The following is a 6,547-nucleotide window of genomic DNA, read 5'->3' on the forward strand; positions in this document are numbered from 1 at the left end:
TCTTCCCCAAGTTCCCTGTGGCCAGATATCAGGAGGCGGCTTGAGTTCCTCGTCCACAGCAGGGACACACAGCAGCAAGTACGCAGAGTTCCTGCTGGACAGAAAATACTGCTAGTGAACTGTCTCCATTTTCTAGGGAGAGGCGTTATTGAAGAGCGGGTGTCTGACACTACAGTTTTAGGGAGCCTCACTGGTCACGATCGCCCAGTCCCGTCCACCTTTTCCATTCTGTTGTCCAATTAAAGGCACTGTCTGCCCCTGACATGCCTTCCGAGCCGGATGCGGGCAGCTGTCCACACGCCCAGCAATGAGAGCAGTATGGACACAGGTGTCAGGGGCTCAGGGAGGAACGCCTCCGCCTCCGCTGGTGTCAGGAACGTCAGAAGGAAAAGACGAGGGGTGATGAGACGAATATTTTAAAGGTGCAAGGAAAGGCAAATCTTCGTTGACAGACTGGACAATTACTGATCCCCGTGGGCTGGGAGGCTCCTTGGCCAGAGAGAGAGACAGAAACAGTGAGAGGGAAAGTGAGAAATTAATCCCCAGGGGGGATGGCCATGCTGCAGTTCCTTCTCCATTTTCCTCCTGGGATCTTGGGCACGCGTGTGCATGTGCCCCACGTGTGTTAAACTACTGCATGTGGGACTTGAACTGCAGTTGGCCATGTGGGAATCCAGTAATGTAACCACTACACCATCTGTTGGCCCCCAATTTATTTATTCATTATTCTTTTTTTATTTTTGGAGAGGTTTTTGCTATAAGGTGTGTGTGCTCGCCAGAAAGTCAAAGAGATACAGAGAGACAGAAAATGAGAAATCACCCCCAGAGGGGATGGCCACGCCGCAATCCCTTCTCCTCTATTCTCCTCTCGGGATCTTGGGCACGCACACAGGGCCGCTGTGAGTTTAAGCCACTGGACCCAGGACTCCAACCGCGGTCAGCTACATGGGAGTCCAGTGACATAGCCATTACGCCAACTGCTGGTCCCTATTTATTTATTTTTAAGAGATATTTGCCACAGGACATGTGCGCTCGCCAGAGAGACAGAAAGTGAGAAATCACCCCCTGAGGGGATGGCCACACCCCAATCCCTTCTCCTCCATTCTCTTCTTGGAACTTTGGGCACGCACACACAATAGCTGGAGCGATTTTCAAGCCACTGGGTTCCAGGACCGAACTGCAGTAGATCATGTGGGAGTCCAACACTTCAACCACTACACCACCGGCTGGCCTCTGGTGGGAGGGTTTTAGCTGGCCAGAAACCTTTATGCTCTCTAGCAAGAAATATTTCCCCCTCCACTCCTGGGTCCGCTCTGGGGGCTTTGACTGATCCTTCCAGGAGCGCTGATGGCTTCCGCTGTTGGCACTTTATTTCCGGCAAGAATCGCTGACACGGTCATAGGGTTTTTTCCTCTAGCTCCTAATGGCTGATGTGAAGCCACCCCTGGTTTACAACTGAGATTTCTGACAGCTCCTGTTATTTATTGATTGATTTATTGATTTTCTGTTCCAGTCGATGAAAGGCAAACTTTATGGAGGCCCCAGGGCCACAGGGTTTGGACAGGAGGCTGCCCTGTGCAGTGGGGCCTTATCTGACCTTCTTCTTGGGGCACAGGTTGTTGGTGTGGCCACACTTCTCGTGGCACTTGGTAGGAAGGGGGTGGTGGCGTGCGTAACACCTGTGGCAGAACATCTTGTGGCAACTGCACTTCTGGGCAAGCTGGTGGAGGGAGGGCTTAGTGATGCCACCCCACAGACGAAGCGCCGAGTGCCAGGTGAACACTTTCTGGATAGTGTGGTCTGAGAGTGAGTCCACCTTCCCACTCTTTGCCCGCAGATGTCAGCCGCTGCTGGTCAGGTGGGATGCCCTCCCTGTCTTGGACTTCAGCTTTGACGTTCTCAATGGTGTCACTGGACTTGACCTTGAAGGGCTGGTATTGCCCTTCAGGGTCTTCAGGCAGATCAGGATCTTTGCATCTGCCACAGACAAGGCCACCAACCTGCTCTGCCACCTCGTCAGTCCCTGTTATGTATGACCTTGGCGCACCTGTGTTGGTAGGTGAAGTGCAGGAGCCCCAAATCTGAGGGTCTTGCCTGTAGTGGTTTCCTATCCCAGGGCACCTGGAGGTCCAGCAGGGAAGACGTGAGTTTATTCCTTACATAAGCAGGACAGGGTGCTCCCCTGATGGCTGGGCAGAGAACGGTCTGCGAGCACAGGCTCAGGTTATGTACGTGAAGATCAAAGAAGGACCAACAGATGGTGTAATGGTTATGTCGCTGGACTCTCACATAGTCGACTGTGGTTCAAGCCCCAGACCTGGCAGCTTAAAACTCACTCTGGGTGCGTGTGGGTGCATGCCCAAGATTTTGAGAGGAGAATGGAGAAGGGATTGTGGAATGGCCATCCTCTCCAGGGGGTGATCTTTTGCTTTCTGTCTCTCTGTTTCTCTAGTAAGCATATGTGCCCTATACTAAAAAAAAAAAAAAAAAAGATCAAAGAGCACTTGGGTCGGCAGTGGTGTGGCAGTGAAGGTGCTGGATTCCCACTTGCCTACAGTGTCAAAGGAGTCACCAAACCAGTCTTTACTGTCACGGAGCTCAACAGTAAGGAGAAAGTCTCCCTACACCCATGGTCCCTGTGAATAGACATTGGTCCGACAGGAAGGGCCTGATCCCTTCATGTGCAACTTAGACGGATGCCTTCCTACACACGCAGACATCCAATACCTCGGTGTGTGTGCGTGTGTGTGTGTGTGCGCGCGTGTGTGTGTGGTGAAGGGTGTGGGGCAGATGAGCCCAGTCTAAGGACACTGGCGTGGCGACCCTCCACTGTGGGTGCTTCCATGGAGGGTAGGACTGAGCTGTGTGTGAGGACCTGGCCCTCCCTGCCCGACTGCCGCCTGGCTGCCCGGGCCCCGCACCAGTCCTCTCAAGTCTCAGGACAGATGGGATGCTCCCTGCTCTTCACAGGCGCTCCCTTTCCCCTTACCACGGCCTCAGTGGGCCCTTATCTTCCTATACTAGGTACTTAAGGAAAGTAAAATACTCTGTTCTTTTTTTAAAATTAATTTATCCATTCATTTTTATTCTTATTATTTTTAATTTGACCAGAGAGAGAGAGAGAGAGAGAGAAAGTGAGAAAGCAAGCCACCAGGTCTGGGAGTCGAACTGTGGTTGCCCATGTGGGAGTGTCCAGCGCCTTAACCACTGTGCCACCTGCTGGCCCCATACTCTGTTCTTTTCCATCTGTCTCTGCTCTGTGTCTCAACTCAGAAGGAGAATTCACATGTATGAGTGGTAACGTGTTGAGCCAGGCTTCATGTAAATGTCTCTGTGTCCCAGGGAGCGGGAAGGGGAACATCCGGCGTGACTGCATGTCCTGACTCCCGAAGTCTCTGTGTCTTGGGTGTCGGGGATGACAGCCCAGGGGAGGGCGAGACCAGGCGGCTGACCCTCGGCTCCTCCCTCCCCGATCACACTGGAGGCTAGATCCTCCCTGGTGTGCACTTGGTTTTAAAAAATGTATAAACGTCTTCCTGTGTGTCTTTCTCTAACTGAGATTTAGGCCAGTCTTCCTCACACACTGGCCCTTCACTGGAGGGCAGGCTTGGCATCTAGTTTTCGCATCTCTGGGAACAAAGCAAGGAAGAGTGCACGCATGCTCTGGCACTATTAGATACTGATGTTTACTTAGAAGTTATGCTGTGGGACCAGCGGTTAGCGTAATGGCTATGTCGCTGGACTCCCATGTAGTCGACCGCAGTTCAGGTCCTGGACCCGGTGGCTTAAACTCACGCCGGGCGTGGGGGCGGGCGTGCGTGCGTGCCCAAGATCCCGAGAGGAGAAGGGATTGAGGCATGGCCATCCCTCATGGGGGGATGATTTCTTGCTTTCTGTCTCTGTCTATCTGGTGAGCGCACATGCCCTATAGCAAAAAAACCTCTCAAAACAAACAAACAAACAAACAAACAAAAAAACTCTCCAAAAAAAAAAAAAAGAAAAGAAAAGAAAAGAAAAAAGAAAGAGGCCTTTTGTTCAAACGGGGGCCAAGAGGCCATTCAGGAAACTCACCTCAGGCACACAGAAGTTAGATGACCAGGGCCAGCAGATGGAGTGGTGGTTAGGGCACTAGACTCTGACAGGGCCAACTGCGCTTCAAGTCACAGCATGGCGGCTTGAAAACCATACAGGGTAGGTGTGTGCACCCCAAATCCTGAAAGGAGAATGGAGGAGAAGGGGTTGCAGTGAGGCCATGCCTCCTGGGGTGTAACTTCCCACTTTCCCTCTCTGTCTCTCTCTGGCAGGGGGACGTTAGATGGCCTTGGAATGTTCACTCCATACCCCTTTGGCACTGGAGCCCTGAGATAAGGCAACTGAAATATTGGTTTCTCAGAAAAATCAGGAAGCATTTTTATGTAGAAAAATACGTCATGACTTCTCTGATAAGCCAATAGTTCAAGATGCCACTATTATGGCATTACCATGATTTGTTTTTAAGAGAGATTTTTGCTATTGGGCATGTACACTCACTAGAGAGACAGAGAGAGAGAGAGACAGTGAGAAATCACCTCCCCAGAGGTGATGGCTAGGCCACCCCTTCTCCTCTGTTCTTCCTCGAGGGCTCTTCCGTTCTCCTCTCAGGATTTTGGGCATGCACATACACACGCCCGGTTTGAGTTACAAGCCACAGGGTCTGGGGCTCAAACTGTGGTGGACCACATGGGAGTCCGGCCCCTTAGCCACTTTGCCACCTGCTGGCCCCCATGATGTTTCCTTTTATGAACAAATACACTCTCCCTTTAACGTCCGGTAGTCATGTCCTGGTTACAACCTTCACGTTTCTCTCTCAGTAGTTACAGCCTGTGTCAGACTCGTTGTCTCCAAACGTTCCTTCAGACTGAGCAAAGCGACCCTGGGCGCGAGGTCATCCTACTCCTCGTGGAATTTAGGGGTCGCTGCTGTAGCTTTTCGCCCAGGGTGCAGTTTGGACAGTGATTATGGACTTCCTCTTACCACTCATGCCTTTTGCCTGTACGAATGGCCCGAAGTCTGTTAGACCATGCACATACTCGGGGAGCCTTGAATGCAGTGACCCGGGCACCTTCCTCGGGGCCCTGACCCTCTGCGTTACTTCCCGAGCTGGCGTTTATCGGTCAGCCCTTCTGGTGTTTCCTGAGGCTCAGGGCGGCCTCCCCAGCAGTCCTGGCGCGGACCAGGCGCTCGGTAGCAGCCGGCAAGCCCTTTCCTCTGGCTCCGAGACCTCGCTGTGTGATGGGTGAGTCCTCCTGAACGCAGGCCGCCTCACTTCCACTTAGGGTCCGGATTGCGTCTGGGCTGTGTTTGCAGCCCCTTTCCTGGGACCCCGGGAGAAATCTGCCTTCGCTGACGTCACTTTACAGCGGGTCAGCTCCGGCTCCCGCGCACGGTCAGAGCGGCTACTGCAGGTTAAGCTCCGGGATTGCCACTTCATCTCAGCTGAGGTCACAGCATGTCACAGGCCCGGCTGTTTCTCGTCATGGGGTTTGGATTGGCCTGTTCATGTGTGACCAAAGCCTGTTAGTTCCTGAGTGTCTGAGGGCGAAATTCCAGACCACGAAAATTCAGGGTCGTTTGCTCCTCTGACCCCAAGCAGGTGAGCAGAGCCTTGCTGATGCATCGAGGATTCCAGTCTGCGGCACGAGGCATCTCAGTGAGGCTCCCCACCAGACGAGCAATTGCAGGGACTTCCAGGCCACTCGGAAAAGCGTGTAAGACCTGGTCACGCAAACAGCTCGGGCGCTTTGTCTAGTGTAGACTCAAGAGGGTGATTCGTGACTCAAGGGCGACACCTTGTGGAGAGACGCATGCAGAACAACACAGTCCAACAGGACTGGCTTCCCAGTTGTTGAAACTGCTGCTCAGTTATGGGAAATTACGCTTCCCAAAAAGACTGCTCCCCAACTAAAGAAACTAGCTGGATTTATCTATAATACCCATGGGGTACCATTTTGCAAAACGTAGGAAAACGGGTCCAAATACTCAAAATGACCCCCACCTGCATTGGTCAAAAACGGGGATCTTTTCAAATTCCTACGTTGTTTTTTTTTTTTTGTATGCATAGTTGGAAAAAACTTGTTATATAACCAGGTAAATAGAGCGATACAGTTACTTTCAGCGGTAACTGGAAGCCTCCTAAAACAAACAAAAAAATCCCCCAAAACTAAACAAAACAATAAAAATTGTTTTCTTTCAAAAGATGAAAGGTTATCAGAAACCACTTCAGGGTTAAGGGAAATCCTAGAGGCCTTTTCTCTTCATTCTTTCTCTGCTCCCCTGGCTAATCCTCATAATCTCAGGAAATCTGGAGTGAAACGACCCACGGCGTTGAGCCAAAGCCATTTCCTCTGGGCATTTTACCAAAAGGTGAGGTCGAATGCTCCTGAGGAATAGATATTTGGAACCAATGCAGAAGGTACCAGGACAGGGCCCTCCCCTGCCAGCAGGGGCGCTCTGCCGTGTGTGAGTAAAGGTGAGGGTCCCCGTCCCTGCCCTCACACACCCAGGATGC

This window comes from Tupaia chinensis, unplaced genomic scaffold (genome assembly GCF_000334495.1).
Source record: "Tupaia chinensis unplaced genomic scaffold, TupChi_1.0 Scaffold000007_1, whole genome shotgun sequence".
In the NCBI taxonomy this organism is placed as follows: Eukaryota; Metazoa; Chordata; class Mammalia; order Scandentia; family Tupaiidae; genus Tupaia; species Tupaia belangeri.